Raw genomic sequence first — 17,696 nt, forward strand, 5'->3', positions numbered from 1 at the left:
GTTGATTTTTATTGCACCGGAACGATAGACCTCCTCGATAACATAGGGGCCTTCCCATTTAGAGAGAAGTTTTCCTGCAAGAAATCTTAAATGAGAGTTGTATAGCAATACATAATCACCTACATTAAACTCACGCTTTTGTATCCTTTTGTCATGCCATCTTTTAACTTTTTCTTTAAATAACTTGGCATTTTCATATGCTTGGGTTCTCCATTCATCAAGTGAGCTAATATCAAATAACCTCTTCTCACCGGCAAGTTTGAAATCATAGTTTAGCTCCTTAATAGCCCAATATGCCTTATGTTCTAGTTCGAGAGGTAAGTGACATGCTTTTCCATATACCATTTTATATGGAGACATACCCATAGGATTTTTGGATGCAGTTCTATATGCCCATAATGCATCATCAAGTTTCTTAGACCAATTCTTTCTAGACCTATTAACAGTCTTTTGCAAAATTAATTTGAGCTCTCTATTGCTCAACTCTACTTGACCACTAGACTGTGGGTGATAAGGAGATGCAATTCTATGATTAACATCATATTTAGCAAGCATTTTACGAAAAGCACCATGAATGAAGTGTGAACCACCATCAGTCATTAAATATCTAGGGACTCCAAACCTCGGAAAAATAACTTTCTTAAGCATTTTGATAGAAGTGTTATGATTAGCACTACTAGTTGGAATAGCTTCTACCCACTTAGTAACGTAATCAACAGCAACTAAAATATGTGTGTATCCATTAGAGGCAGGAAAAGGTCCCATATAATCAAAGCCCCAAACATCAAACGGTTCAATAACAAGAGAATAATTCATAGGCATTTCTTGACGTCTACTAATATTACCAATTCTTTGACATTCATCACATGACAAGACAGACTTACGGGCATCCTTGAAGAGAGTAGGCCAATAAAAACCAGATTGCAATACCTTATGTGCAGTTCTATCTCCAGTGTGGTGTCCTCCATAAGACTCGGAATGACACTTGTGTAGGATCTATTCCTGTTCATGCTTAGGTACACAACGTGTAATAACACCATCTACTCCTTCTTTATAAAGATGGGGGTCATCCCAAAAGTAATGTCTCAAGTCATAGAAGAATTTTTCCTTTTGCTGGTATGTGAAGCTAGGTGGTATAAACTTAGCAACAATATAATTAGCATAATCAGCATACCATGGAGTACTACGAGAAGTACTTATAACATTTAATTGTTCATCAGGAAAGCTATCATTAATAGGTAGTGGGTCATCAAGAATATTTTCTAACCTAGACAAGTTGTCTGCAACAGGGTTCTCAGCTCCCTTTCTATCAACAATATGCAAATCAAATTCTTGTAGCAAGAGAACCCATCTAATAAGTCTAGGCTTAGCATCTTTCTTTTCCATAAGATATTTAATAGCAGCATGATCAGTGTGAATAGTTACTTTAGAATCAACAATATAAGGTCTGAACTTATCATAAGCAAATACAACTGCTAAAAGCTCTTTTTCAGTAGTAGCATAATTTCTTTGAGCATTGTCTAGAGTCTTACTAGCATAATGAATAACATTTAATTTCTTATCAACTCTTTGCCCTAGAACAACACCTACAGAATAATCACTAGCATCACACATAATTTCAAAGGGTAAATTCCAATCAGGTGGTTAAACAATAGGTGCAGAGACTAATGCTTTCTTAAGTATTTCAAATGCTTCTACACAATCATCATCAAAGACAAATGGTATATCTTTTTGCAATAAATTAGTCAGAGGCCAAGAAATTTTTGAGAAGTCCTTAATGAACCTCCTGTAAAATCCGGCGTGACCAAGGAAACTTCTTATACCTTTGATGTCCTTGGGACATGGCATCTTTTCAATAGCATCAACGTTTGCTTTATCAACTTCAATACCTCTTTCAGAAACTTTGTGCCCCAAGACAATACCTTCATTAACCATAAAGTGGCACTTTTCCCAATTCAAGACAAGATTAGTTTCTTCACATCTCTGCAAAACTCGATCAAGATTGCTCAAGCAATCGTCAAAAGAGGAACCATAGACCGAAAAGTCGTCCATGAAAACCTCACAAATCTTTTCACAAAAGTCAGAGAATATAGCCATCATGCATCTTTGAAAGGTAGCAGGTGCATTACATAAACCAAAAGGCATACATCTATAAGCAAAAGTACCAAAAGGGCAAGTAAAAGTAGTCTTTGATTGATCTTTAGCCGACACAGGTATTTTAGAGAAACCAGAATAACCATCTAGAAAGCAATAATGTGTGTGTTTGCATAATCTTTCTAGCATTTGATCAATAAAAGGTAAGGGGTAATGATCTTTCTTAGTAGCTTTATTTAATTTGCGGAAATCAATTACCTTCCTATAACCTGTGATAATTCTTTGTGGAATCAATTCATCTTTATCATTAGGAACAACAGTAATACCTCCCTTCTTAGGGACACAATGGACAGGACTTACCCACTCACTATGAGCAACAGGATAAATTATACCTGCCTCCAGAAGCTTAAGTATTTCTTTTCTTACCACTTCTTTCATTTTAGGATTCAGACGTCGTTGAGGATCACGAACTGGTTTGGCATCTGCTTCCAAATTTATTTTATGTTGACATAGAGTGGGGCTAATGCCCTTAAGATCATCAAGAGTATATCCAATAGCAGCACGATGCTTCTTCAGAGTTTTCAATAATCTTTCTTCTTCATGCTCTGAATGGTTAGCACTAATAATAACAGGATATATCTTCTTTTCATCAAGATAAGCATATTTAAGATTATCAGGCAACGGTTTAAGCTCAAACACGAGATCACCCTTGGGTGGAGGAGGATCTCCTAAATTTCAACAGGCAAATTGTGTTGCAGAATAGGTTCCTGTTTAAAGAATACTTCATCTATTTCCCTTCTTTCATTCATGAACATATCATTTTCATGGTCTAGCAAATAGTGTTCTAAAGGATCACTAGGAGGTATGACAATAGAAGCAAGACCAATAATTTCATCCTTACTAGGTAATTCTTCCTCACGATGTTGTTTAATAAATTTAGAGAAATTAAACTCATGAACCATATCATCCAAACCAACAGTAACAATATTCTTAGTGCAGTCTATGGTAGCATTGACGGTATTTAAGAAGGGTCTACCAAATATAATGGGACAAAAGCTATCTTGTGGAGAAATAAGAACAAGAAAATCAGCAGGATATTTAGTTTTCCCACACAAGACTTCAACATCTCTAACAATTCCAATTGGTGCAATAGTATCTCTATTAGCAAGTTTAATAGTAACATCAATATCTTCTAACTCAGCAGGTGCAATTTCATTCTTAATTTCTTTGTATAAGTCATGAGGTATAACACTAGCACTAGCACCCATGTCACATAAGCCATGATAACAATGATCTCCTATTTTAACAGAAATAACAGGCACGCCTACCACAGGTCTATGTTTATCCTTATCACACGGTTTAGCAATTCTAGCACTTTCACCTTCGAACTGAATAACATGCCCATCAATATTATCAGACAAGAGATCTTTAACAATAGAAATATTAGGTTCTACTTTAACTTGCTCAGGAGGTGTATAAGTTCTGATATTGCTTTTACGAACAACAGTTGAAGCTTTATCATGATCCTTTATTCTAACAGGGAAAGATGGTTTCTCAATATAAGAAGTAGGAACAATAGGATCATTATAAGTGACAGTCTTTTCTTCAACTTTAATAGGTGCAACTACTTTAACTTCTATGGGAGGATGATATTTAAACCACTTCTCCTTAGGGAGATCAACATAGGTAGCAAAAGATTCACAGAAAGAAGCTACTATCTCATAATCAAGTCCATATTTAGTGCTAAACTTACGGAAAATATTGGTATCCATAAAAGATTTAACACAATCAAACTTAGGTGTCATACCTGACTCCTTACCTTCTTCGAGGTCCCAATCTTCAGAGTTGCGTTTAATTCTATCCAATAAATTCCATCTGAATTCAATAGTCTTCATCATAAAAGAGCCAGCACAAGAAGTATCGAGCATGTTGCGATTGTTTTCAAAAAGCCGAGCATAAAAAATTTGCATAATTATTTCTCTCTGGAGCTCCTGATTGGGGCATGAATATAACATTGATTTAAGCCTCCCCCAAGCTTGAGCGATGCTTTCTCCTTCGCGAGGCCAGAAATTATATATATAATTGCGATCACGATGAACAAGATGCATAGGGTAATACTTTTGATGAAATTCCAGCTTCAAACTTTTATAGTCCCACGATCTCATATCATCACATAGCCTATACCATATCAATGCGTCTCCCTTCAAAGATAAAGGGAAGACCTTCTTCTTGGCAACATCATCGGGTATACCTGCAAGCTTAAATAATCCACAAACTTCATCCACATATATTAAGTTCTCATCAGGATGTTTTATTCCATCTCCTGTAAAAGGATTAGCTAGCAGTTTTTCCATCATAGCCACAGGAAATTCAAAAGGAGTTTCATTAATAGGTTCAGTAGGTTGAGGAGCAACTCTTTGCTCTAGTGGACAGGGTGAAGATACCCCGAACAAGCCCCTCAGAGAATTACTTTCCATAGTAACAAGTCACAGTAAATTTCAGCACACTATATAAATTTCTCCTTACCAAATTCCACTTACCAAAGGCGCTACACTCCCCGGCAATGGCGCCAGAAAAGAGTCTTGATGACCCACAAGTATAGGGGATCTATTGTAGTCCTTTCGATATGTAAGAGTGTCGAACCCAACGAGGAGCAGAAGGAAATGATAAGCGGTTTTCAGCAAGGTATTCTCTGCAAGTACTGAAACAAGTGGTAACAGATAGTTTTGTGACGGGATAAATTGTAACGAGCGACAAGTAACAAAAGAAAATAAAGTGCAGCAAGGTGGCCCAATCCTTTTGTAGCAAAGGACAAGCCGAAACAAACTCTTATAATAGGAAAAGCGCTCCCGAGGACATATGGGAATATCGTCAAGCTAGTTTTCGTCACGTTCATATGATTAGCATTCGATACTTTGATAATTTGATATGTGGGTGGACCGGTGCTTGGGTGCTGTTCTTACTTGAACAAGCATCCCACTTATGATTAACCTCTATTGCAAGCATCCGCAACTACAACAAAAGTATTAAGGTAAACCTAACCATAGCATGAAACATATGGATCCAAATCAGCCCCTTACGAAGCAACACATAAACTAGGGTTTAAGCTTCTATCACTCTAGCAACCCATCATCTACTTATTACTTCCCAATGCCTTCCTCTAGGCCCAAATAATGGTGAAGTGTTATGTAGTCGACGTTCACATAACACCACTAGAGGCTAGACAACATACATCTTCTCAAAATATCAAACGAATACCAAATTCACATGACTACTAATAGCAAGACTTCTCCCTTGTCCTCAGGAACAAACATAATTACTCACAAAGCATATTCATGTTCATAATCAGAGGGGTAATAATATGCATAAAGGATCTGAACATATGATCTTCCACCAAATAAACCAACTAGCATCAACTATAAGGAGTGATCAACACTACTAGCAACCTACTAGCACCAATCCCGGACTTTGAGACAAGAATTGGATACAAGAGATGAACTAGGGTTTGGAGATGAGATGGTGCTGGTGAAGATGTTGATGGAGATTGCCCTCTCCCGATGAGAGGAGCGTTGGAGATGATGATGGTGATGATGATTTCCCCCTCCCGGAGGGAAGTTTCCCCGGCAGAACAGCTCTGCCGGAGCTCTAGATTGGTTCCGCCTCGTGGCGGCGGAGTCCCGTCCCGAAAGGTTGCTTCTTATTTTTTTTCTCATCGGAAGACTTCATATAGGAGAAGATGGACGTCGGAGACCCACCAGGGGGCCCATGAGGTAGGGGGGCGCGCCCCCCACCCTCGTGAGCAAGGTGTGGGCCCCCTGGCCTTCATCTTTGGCGAGGATTTTTCTTTATTTATTTTAAGACGTTCCGTGGAGTTTCAGTACGTTTGGAGTTGCGCAGAATAGGTCTCTAATATTTGCTCCTTTTCCAGCCCAGAATTCCAGCTGCCGGCATTCTCCCTCTTTATGTAAACCTTGTAAAATAAGAGAGAATAGCCATAAGTATTGTGACATAAAGTGAAATAACAGTCCATAATGCGATAAATATCGATATAAAAGCATGATGCAAAATGGATGTATCACATGGCCAGCTTTTTGATAGTTTCTTTTATCAGCAATGGCGGAGGCTTGTTATAAGCTGCAGTGCAAATGGCTCGCTGGGATCCAAAGAACAGCTGTTGTATCAAGGTATAGGCCGCTTTAAGCTTCATCCGCATGTGAGAGCCCAGATGAGCAATGCGGGTCCCTGTCATGGTTAAACATCAGTAAACCGGTCATTGATAAGATATTATGAATTAGACAAACTGCATGAGAGGGTACTTACCAAACACAGCAGAAGTCATGGCGTTAATCTGCCGCTTTAAGCCGGTCAGTCCTTCAACCACCGGCTTCAGGGCTGCCTCTGCGTCCTCGGCCTTCTTTGTTAAACTGGCCTTTTCTGTCTCCTAGTCTGCACGCTCTTTGTTAAAGGTTTGTTTTAGTTTCTCCATAGCTGCTAGGGCATTGGTCAACTCTTCTTTGGATTTGGAAGCCTCTGCTTGCTAAGATTTAACATTCTCTTGAAGATCCACGGTTTGAGCCTCCTTTTTACTCAGCTCAGCCTACAAAGGTGAGATATATCATCAAAATAGGTTATGAAGTACCAAGCGTATAACGAGTTATGCACTTTGTACTTGGGGGCTAATGCCTATTTGCTCTATCATCAACATATTTTTCACAAGTCTCAAGTACAATGCAAGAATTATCCTTAGCACTTGGGGGCTAATGTACATCTGTTCAAAGCTGACGCATTGATTCAAGACCCGATTTACCTTGGAAAGATAAACCGGCCCTTGGGGGCTACACCGATGAAAACTACAGGAATATAATGATAAAGTACCGGTTTATTTCCAAAGATCACTTGACATATGGAGGATCAGCATGCAAGGATTAAGACATTACAAATACCCGATCTATGATTGTTATCATAAACCAGCCCTTGGGGGCTACTTGAGTTGATATTTACAAATTGGATTTACGAAAGGGGAAGTGATGAAAATACCTCATAGCGCTCCTTCATCAAGTTCACCAAACCGGCTTCATAATCACTGTTTGAGTGCAGACGGTTTAGAAAACCAGAGTGGAGTTCTTGAGCGCTGAGATGGGCATAGCTTGACAAGTCGGTGCTCCATTTGCCTTTTTCCATGGCAGCACGTTCTTCCTTGGCACTATGTTTGGCCAAAATTACAGGATGTCTAGGGGAGGTGTGACCAATACTAGTAATGATAACTTCGCCTTCTTTGTCTCCAGCAGTCTTTTCTGGAGATGATGGGGTGTCAGTAGCTCTCACCGTACTAGAAGATTTATCATCAGCCCGGATTGGATCTGTCGGTTCATCATCAGGCACAACAGTGTCAACTTCTGGTTGTTCATCAGTAATGTGATCTTGAGGGGGTGGTTCATCAAAGGTAGCTTCAGGATTTGGACCCTCCGGTTCAACCGTTTGCTCCGGTTCAATGACCACCTGGTCTTCGGGCGGATTGTTCACCCGAGCCTTTTTGCTGGGTCTGGCTTTGGCTCTAAAACAGAATAAGATGGGAAAGTTAAGCATAGCATATAAACTATGAAAACGTCAAAAGAAGGGGTTGAGGTACTTACCCAGCTACAGTTTTTAGAGGAGGAAGTTGGGTCGTTGTTGACTCGCCAGAGGATGAACGAGGTGTCACCTGATAATTCGAATCAGGCGGATTAAGAGGTTGTCAGAAATAGCTTGCCTTGGGATAAGAGGTGTCAGAAGTGGGTGAGACCTCAGATCGGCGCTTTCGAACCGGGGTGTCTGGTAAACCGGCTGAAGTGACCTTTTGGCTGATGTGTCGGGTTGTGCGGCGAGTCTCGTGCTGTTGCGTCTTCAAAAGAAATGTTGGATCCAAGTGAGCAAGAGGATGAGAAAAGCTTACTTTCCGGACCGCTTGAAAGGATTTTTTGTGTTGACATAGAGTCTGAACCGGAGGAAAGGATAATTACCTCTGCATCGTCAGCTTGGCTGCCCTCAACGTCCTCTTGATAAGTATCATTGTCAATGAGATGCATGAAAAGTGAACCAAATGAATCAAGTTCGACCTCAACTTCCGGTTCATCCGGGTCGTCATCCAGTTCCATACAGATGCGTTTAGGTGCCTTCCGCTTTGTGGTTTTCTTGACGGCTTTTGTTTTAGGACGGGAAGGCTTTGCCGCTTTCTCTTGAGGCTTCTTCTTCCAGAACGGATCATCACCCTGTTTAAAAATAAGCAGAAGGGTATTCAGAGATTGGACAATATAAAGGTATCAAGTGTAAAGGGAAGAACAATGCTTACAGCTGGCGGTTTGTTTTTCGTGTAAAAAGGGTCTAATTCGGTTTGGCGGCAGACAGCTTCTGACTCGTTCAATATTTTCTTAACAGCTTCAGTAACTTCTTCATCTGTTAGCTGAATATTGATATGACGTTGGGAGTCTTCTACTTCACCAGTATACTCGCACATTAAGCCGGAGCGGCGACTTAACGGCAAGATGCTCCAAGATATCCAACAACGGACAAAGTCTACACCTGTCAAACCGTTGGCCAAGAAGGCTCTCAGCTTGGCGAGTTGAGGTGCGTACGGGGCCTGTTCCTGGGCACTTAGGCGTTGTGGAATTGGATGAGTATTGGCAAGCCAGTGGGCATGGTAACCCGGCAGAGGATTCTTGTCTTCAAGGGAGGTGTCTTTACAGTAGAACCAAGTTTGATTCCACTCTTTGGGGTGACTGCAGCTTGGCATGAGGAAATTCAACCTCTTTTCTTTTTTGAATGGAGACGCCACCAAGTTTAGTATTGGGTCCGTCTACAAATTCAGTGCGCCGGTTCAGATGGAAGAAATCCCAGAACAGCTCAATGGTTAGCTCTTCTTGTAGGTACACTTCACAGAAAACTTGAAAGTTGCATATATTGGATACCAAGTTGGGTCCAATATCTTGAGGGTGGAGTTGAAAGCTGGCAAGCACATCTCGGAAAAACTTTGACCCGGGCGGTTTGAAACCATAGACTATGTGATCAACAAACACCACTACCTCACCCTGCTTAGGGGTGGGAGGATTTTCTGGCCCAGGAACTCGCCAACGGATCTCATTCTTCTTTGGTAAGGTGCCGATCTTAACCATTCCGTTCAGTTGCTCCTCTGTGACCCGGGAGGGAGCCCAGTTGCAGGAATAAAACTGCTTGGCCATTGCAAGTGAAAGGCTGGAAAGAAATGTTGGTTTAGCAATTCATTCATAGTGATGCATAAGGTGCAACAGAACAAAGGAATTCAAGTATGTAAGATTGGTAAACTAGAGGATGATATAATTATGAATGACAAGGCGATAAGTGGAAAAAGAGATATACACATATTATTAAACCGGAGTATGACAACGGAGATAAAGAGATATACATATATAATTATGAACCCGCCAACGGAGAGGCGGAAGCGAAGATCGGCGACGGCGGTGGCGCTCGGGTGCAGGGGTGTCGCAAGGAGGAAGAGGAAGCGAGGAGACGGAGGGAAAAAAGGAAATGACACTTGGCCCTATTTATAAGGTAAAGGGGGAGGTGACACACGCGAGAATCGAGGAGCCCGAATATTGGATACCTAGCAGGAGCGGTCGCCTCGATTTTCGGGGGTTCATTAACTGAAGGTGAGATGTATCATTTTTAAATAACAAGGTGACATCATGGCGATTTAACATGATCCTGGAGTATGACTTCACGACGGTTTACAAGATCAAGGAGAAGATGCAAAGGAGGAATTTTTCTAAGTGTTGAAGATTGACATGAACAAGTTCAAATCAATCCGGGGCCTAATGTTGGGGATATTACTACTGGATGTAAACCGGCCAGGAGTAGCTGGATTAACTCCATGAAGATTAGAAGCCCGTGAAGACGTAAGGATGGTGGCGCTTTATAAAGGCCCAAGGCCCAAAAGCGAGTTAAGGCCTGTAGATGTAAACCGACTTTCCCGTGTAACTTGCATTGTAAGATAGGAAGGTTAGAGACCGAGCCGAACACGTTTATGATCCGGCCTCGGGACTCTGTAAACCGGCGGGCGTCAACCTGTGTATATAAAGGGACGACCCGACAGCGGTTTAGGGACAACAGACAACAACTCAAGTGCCAGGCAAAGCGGATTCGCTCCCTGGTCATCGAAACCCTAGCAATACCAACACAACTAGACGTAGGCTTTTACCTTCATCAAAGGGGCCGAACTAGTATAAAAATCCTCGTGTCCCTTGTCTGGTTTAACCCCTTTAAGCTAACCCGTACCGATGGCTCCACGACTAAGTCCTTTCACGAGGACATAGGCCGTGACAAACCCACGACATATACCGTGTTTTCACCATGGCCCAGGCTTCTCCCGCACCTTCCCGACAGGCTGATATCTTCCACAGTTGAAAGCGCCGCCGCGCTCCCATCAATAGTTGTATAAGCTCCTCCATCTTTCCTAGAGGGGAGGCGGATGGCCATAGGGCCTTGGCAACACTTCGCATCGCCTTCCGAGCTTGCTCGTGCACCTGCAACAGCTCTTGTAGCAAATTGCTCGAAGATCCGAACATCTCCTCTTCGGGACGACCGGTCAGCACACCTGCAGACATAACTCTATCAGTCCCTTCTATCTCCAAAATATTCGAAGGTAAGTTCGACCACATACTGAATATGCCAGCTCACAGCCTTTTATTCTCCTTTACGGAGTCCGCCAGCTGGGCCCGTACATCTTTCAGTTCCTCGCCCAGTTGGGTATTCGAATCCTGGAGCTTGTTTTTCTCCATCACGACTTTTGTTAGCACACGCTCGCACGCGGCTAGCAGTTTTTTGGCTTCTCGTTCTCCTCTTTGAGCGGCTTTCAGTTGCCCTTGCAGTTGATCTAATGATCCTATTAAGAGGTGAGCAACCGTGTTAGAATTATTGGTATACCATTATGTTTTCTCGATGGAGGGAAACATTACTAGGAGACGCCTTCTTGGATTTCTCCAGTTCGGCATTGGCACCAGTTAGCTGGGTCTGATACTTTTCTAGTTCCTGAGATAACAGATTGTTCTTCTCCGTAAGCACCTGATTATACAATGATCCTTAAATCAGTTGTATCAACTGCTTTAAGTCTCGGGGGCTACTGGTGTATGATTATTAAATCTACGCTTACCCACATATCTTTCAGATGTTGGTCCGTGGCTCTGGCAAGCCCATCCCAAGCAGCTCGGATGTACGCATCGACCGAGCTGAAGGCATCAAATGCCTCCTTTGAAAAGCCAGGGTCACGAAGAACGGCCCTCCGACAACGATGATTCATAGCGCTCTCCACTTCAGAGTTCGTGATGGACATATCGTCCGAATCCTCTGTGGAAGGACAGTTTGGCGCCACTCCCATGTCAGTCCCTATCCTTTGGGCAGGGTCCAGAACCTGACTAGTGGAGGCACGTCTGACCGGATCCCCGGACATAGTCCGGCGGATACTTTTCCTGATAGAATGCGGCGAATGGCATCACAATTTGATGTGGCGATCAGAAGGTATATTCTTGAAAAGAAAAGCCTTACCTCTTTGATGAGGGTTCTGCCGTATTATCATTTGCCTTCCTCTTCGAAGTTGTGTTCGGCACGGGCGCCGATCTCCTCGGAGACGCTTCTAGAGCATGTTGCGATGTCGAGCGCCTCCCCTTTGGAACACAGAATAGTGTGTGGGTGAGGCATAGTAAGGGAACTCTTTCGAAGAAAGTGCCTTTTAAATTACTTACATGCGAAGCAGGAAGGAGGCTGGGGTAATCGGCGATGATAGGTACTTCCATACCATTGTAGCTCGTATGATAGAATATTCCATCCTCGAGCTCCACAAATATGTCTAGATCTTCTTCAAACCCGGGGTCAAGATCCCGGTTGTGACCCTCCGGCTGAGGGGTGGGGTTATGGATCCCCTCGAGAGCCTTTCGCCATTCCTGTTATGAGTGGATAGGATATTTCCCATCAAAAATAATTCAGGGAGAGGAGTAAAATGGTGGGGTCAGAACTTACCCAGCTAGGGGGGTTATACATGGAAAACCCGTCCCGACATTGGAGATGGGTGAACTCCTCCTTCTCCCCTTTATACAGTTCGGCCAATATTTTGGCCAAAGCGGCGGGGGTCTTTGGGCCCTTCCGACCGCAGCATGAGGCGTCGTCTTCCCCATTGTAGTGCCACATGGGAAGCCCTCTATACTGGAGTAGTTGGACCCCCGCACTATGGAGATCGCCATTACCTCGACTATTAACAATCCGGACTGGGCGAGCATCTTAATCTTGCCTAGCAGCTGACTGACCTCTGCGCCATCCTCTTCCTCGAGGCTCTGAGGACGCCAGTTATGGCATTTCTTCAATGGAGCACTTGAAAATTTGGGGAGGCCCATTCGGACTGGGTCGGGAAGAGCGACGTCGCCAATATAGAACCATTCGGAAGGCCACTCTTCGGAAGCCTTCTTCGGCGTGCCAGACAGGTATCCGGTTCCGGCCATATGCCACACTTCGGCTCCCCCACTTCAAATATTAACCTTCCTTGATTACGAGGGACGAGGTAGAACAGTCTTCTCCATAAATCAAAATGGGCCTCGCAACCCAGGAATAGCTCGCATAGAGCGACATAACCCGCAATATGCAGGATGGAGGCGGGAGTGAGACTGTGCAGTTGGAGGCCATAATACTCCAGCAGTCCTCGGAGGAAGGGATGGATTGGAAATCCGACACCTCTTAACAAGAAGGGAACGAAGCATACTCGTTCCCCCTGGACGGATTGGGGAAGTTCTCCACCTGAACCCCGCCATTGAAGGACGTCAGCCCTGCTCGTACGGGGACTAAATCCGCGGGAGGAAGAAAGCCCTGTTTTTGCAGCTTCACCAGCTGACTGTGAGATACGGAACATCTCTCCCAATCACCCTTTTCGGAGTGGTGGGGATGAGAGGAAGAGCTGGGAACGCTAGCCATGTTGGGGTGGTTCTGCTCCGCAAGCTCTGAGGATTTTTTCCGTGAAGTTTGGAGTGGATCTGAGATCTATTCTCTTTAAATAGGCACCTTTTTGGTATGGTTAGGGTGGTATGTGTAAAAATACCCCGACCTCTTGTATTCACTCGACACGTGGAAGCTAAAGTTAGGAAGGCGCGGAAGCCGAGGGGTACGACATTAAATGGAGAGCCGAATACATCGCTTTGAAGTCATTGGAGGAGGAACCCGCCTTGCAATGCTGAAGACTATTTGCATGCCGGACACCTCAACATTGAAGTCTGGTTCAGGGGCTACTGAGGGAGTCCTGGACTAAGGGGTCGTCGGGCGTCCGACCTATTGAACATGGGTCGGACTGATGGGTTGTGAAGATACGAAGACCGACGACTCTACCCGTGTCCGGATGGGACTCTCCTTGGCGTGGAAGGCAAGCTTAGCGATCAAATATGAAGATTCCTTTCTCTGTAACTGACCCTATGTAACCCCAGATCCCTTCGGCGTCTATATAAACCGGAGGGCTAGGGGCGTAGACATATATCCTCATAATCATAGTCAGACATGCTAGACTTTTAGGGTTTAGCCATTACGATCTCATGGTAGATCAACTCTTGTAATACTCATATTCATCAAGATCAATCAAGCAGGAAGTAGGGTATTACCTCCATAGAGAGGGCCCGAACCTGGGTAAACATTGTGTCCCCCGTCTCCTGTTATCATCAACCTTGGACGCACAGTTCGGGACCCCCTACCCGAGATCCGCCAGTTTTGACACCGACAACCACCTCATCAAAGTACACGTGCTGCGAAGTGTAGATGCGGTGGGACACTGGACCATAGCACTGGTAACCTTTGGTGTTGGGAGGTTAATCAAGAAATATGCAAGGAACCGACCGGGAAGCGAGTTTGTGAGGGGTGGTGGACGCGGTGCTAGGATAACAGAGACACCTGAAAATGCGAAGACCATCATAAGATGGGGATGCACCGAAGAGGAACTAGTGAGGAGCATAGTTCTAGCAAGGACGACACAGGCGGATGTTAATGAGAAGGCTGGCGGTCGCAAGAGCGTCCGGCCAAAAATGAGGAGGCACGTTGGAGTGTAAGAGCAACATGCGGACACAGTCATTAAGAGTGCGGATGACACGCTCGGCGCAGCCATTCTGCTGTGATGTGTAGGGGCAAGTAGGCGAAAAATGGTGCTGTGAGATGCGAGGAGATCGCGGACGACAACGTTATCGAACTCTTTTCCGTTGTCACTTTGCAAGGCAAGAATAGGATGACCAAACTGTGTGGTGACATATGAGTAAAAAGCGGTGAGTGTGGCAAGGGCGTCGGACTTGCGACGGAGAGGAAATGTCCACACATAATGGGAAATCATCTAATATCACCAAATAGTATAGATAACCTATGTTGCTTGCAACCAGAGATGTCCAAACATCACTATGCAATAACTAAAATGAAAAAGTGGAAATGTATGTAGACTCGCTAAAGGGAAGACGAACGTGCTTGCCGAGACGGCAGACCTCGCAAGTGTGGTTGTCAACCTTATTACATGAGAATGAAAAACTCTGAATAATATGACGCAAAACTATGGAGTTGGGATGATCGAGGCGGGCGTGCCAAAGATCGACACTATCGGCGAGGGCAGCTGGACGGGTGGTGGTTGTCGGTGTCAAAACCGGCGAATCTCGGGTATGGGGTCCCGAACTGTGCGTCTAGGATCGATGGTAACAGGAGACAGGGGACACGATGTTTACCCAGGTTCGGGCCCTCTCTATGGAGGTAATACCCTACTTCCTGCTTGATTGATCTTGATGAATATGAATATTACAAGAGTTGATCTACCACGAGATCGTATGGCTAAACTCTAGAAGTCTAGCCTATGTGGGTATGGTAATGAGTATATGCGTTGTCCTTTCCGGACTATCCCCTTCAGTTTATATAGACACCAAGGGGATCTAGGGTTTACATGGAGTCGATTACATAAAAGGGAATCTTCCGTCGCCAAGCTTGCCTTCCACGCCAAGCAGAGTCCAATCCGGACACGAGTATGGTCTTCGATCTTCACAGCCCATCAGTCTGGCCAATGGATATCAGGCCGGACATCCGAGGACCCCTTAGTCCAGGACTCCCTTAGTAGCCCCTGAACCTGGCTTCAATGATGAGGAGCCCGGCGCGGAGATTTGTCTTCGGCATTGCAAGGCGGGTTCCCCCTTCCGAACTCTAGAATATTCTTCGGACGAAGGAAGTATATCCGGACCTGTGTATATAATGGCAGAGAATATACTTGTTGATAACTGTTCATGACATCATATCATGCCTGCCCGGTTGCTATTTCCAACCGTCAGCTAGCGTGTCGCCCCATGTCTCGGGGTGCGGTTTTACTAGCACGTCTCGTCAGGGCAGAGATCGTTTCCCTTTATTTATGGGATTTTCATTAATGCAGGCATGGGTAACCCAACCGTCCCCTGGGTACAACTCCTTGGTAATAGGTAAGTTTAGAGACCCCGGGGGAGACGCGCAGTATTCGGGGCCTTTATATAGAGAGCATGTCTTCTTCTTCCCTTGCGCTTGCTCCTTCCTCAACCCCAGCCACCCCAAGTTCCAACCCTCGGGTTCCAATCACCACCAGCCTTAGTCATGTCCGGACCCAACCGTCAAGTGCTACCTCTTCAGCACTGCGTTGGATTTCCTTGAAGAGGAAAGGATGATGCAGCAAAGTAGCGTAAGTATTTCCCTCAGTTTTTGAGAACCAAGGTATCAATCCAGTAGGAGGCTACGTGTGAGTCCTTCATACATGCACAAAACAAATAACTCCTCGCAACGAACGCGATAAGGGGTTGTCAATCCCTTCACGGTCACTTACGAGAGTGAGATCTGATAGATATGATAAGATAATATTTTTGGTATTTTTGTGATAAAGATGCAAAGTAAAAAAGCAAAGTAAATAACTAAGTATTGGAATATTAATATGATGAAGATAGACCCGGGGGCCATAGGTTTCACTAGTGGCTTCTCTCAAGAGCATAATTATTTTACGGTAGGTGAATGGATTACTGTTGAGCAATTGATAGAATTGAGCATAGTTATGAGAATATCTAGGTATGATCATGTATATAGGCATCACGTCCGAGACAAGTAGACCGACTCCTGCCTGCATTTACTACTATTACTCCACTCATCGACCGCTATCCAGCATGCATCTAGAGTATTAAGTTCATGAAAACAGAGTAACGCATTAAGCAAGATGACATGATGTAGAGGGATAAATTCATGCAATATGATAAAAAAACATCTTGTTATCCTCGATGGCAACAATACAATACGTGCCTTGCTGCCCCTACTGTCACTGGGAAAGGACACCGCAAGATTCAACCCAAAGCTAAGCACTTCTCCCATTGCAGGAAAGATCAATCTAGTAGGCCAAACCAAACTGATAATTCGAAGAGACTTGCAAAGATAACCAATCATACATAAAAGAATTCAGAGAAGATTCAAATATTGTCCATAGATAATCTTGATCATAAACCCACAATTCATCGGTCTCAACAAACACACCGCAAAAAGAACATTACATCGAATAGATCTCCACAAGAGAGGGGGGGAACATTGTATTGAGATCCAAAAAGAGAGAAGAAGCCATCTAGCTAATAACTATGGACCCGAAGGTCTGAGGTAAACTACTCACACTTCATCGGAGAAGCTATGGTGTTGATGTAGAAGCCCTCCGTGATGGATGCTCCCTCTGGCGGAGCTCCGGAACAAACCCGAAGATGGGATCTCGTGGATACAGAAAGTTGCTGCGGTGGAATTAGGGTTTTGGCTCCGTATCTAGTCGTTTGGGGGTACGTAGGTATATATAGGAGGAAGAAGTATGTTGGTGGAGCAACAGGGGGGCCACGAGGGTGGTGGGCACGCCTGGGGGGTAGGCGCGCCCCCTACCTCGTGGCCTCCTCCTTTGTTTCTTAACGTATGGTCCAAGTCTCTCGGATCATGTTCGGTCAGAAAATCACGTTCCCAAAGGTTTCATTCCGTTTGGACTCCGTTTGATATTCCTTTTCTTCGAAACCCTAAAATAGGCAAAAAAAAAACAGCAATTCTGGGTTGGGCCTCCGGTTAATAGGTTAGTCCCAAAAATAATATAAAAGTGGATAATAAAGCCCAATAATGTCCAAAACTGTAGATAATATAGCATGGAGCAATAAAAAATTATAGATAAGTTGGAGACGTATCAAGCATCCCCAAGCTTAATTCCTGCTCGTCCTCGAGTAGGTAAATGATAAAAAAGATAATTTTTGATGTGAAGTGCTACATGGCATAATTTAAATGTAATTCTTCTTAATTGTGGTATGAATATTCAGATCTGAAAGATTCAAGATAAAAGTTTAATATTGACATAAAAATAATAATACTTCAAGCATACTAACAAAGCAATCATGTCTTCTCAAAATAATATGGCCAAAGAAAGTTATCTCTACAAAATCATATAGTCTGGCTATGCTCTATCTTCACCACACAAAATATTTAAATCATGCACAACCCCGATGACAAGCCAAGCAATTGTTTCATACTTTTTACATTCTCAAACTTTTTCAATCTTCACGCAATACATGAGCGTGAGCCAT

Source organism: Triticum urartu, chromosome 7 (genome assembly GCF_003073215.2).
Source record: "Triticum urartu cultivar G1812 chromosome 7, Tu2.1, whole genome shotgun sequence".
Taxonomy (NCBI): Eukaryota; Viridiplantae; Streptophyta; class Magnoliopsida; order Poales; family Poaceae; genus Triticum; species Triticum urartu.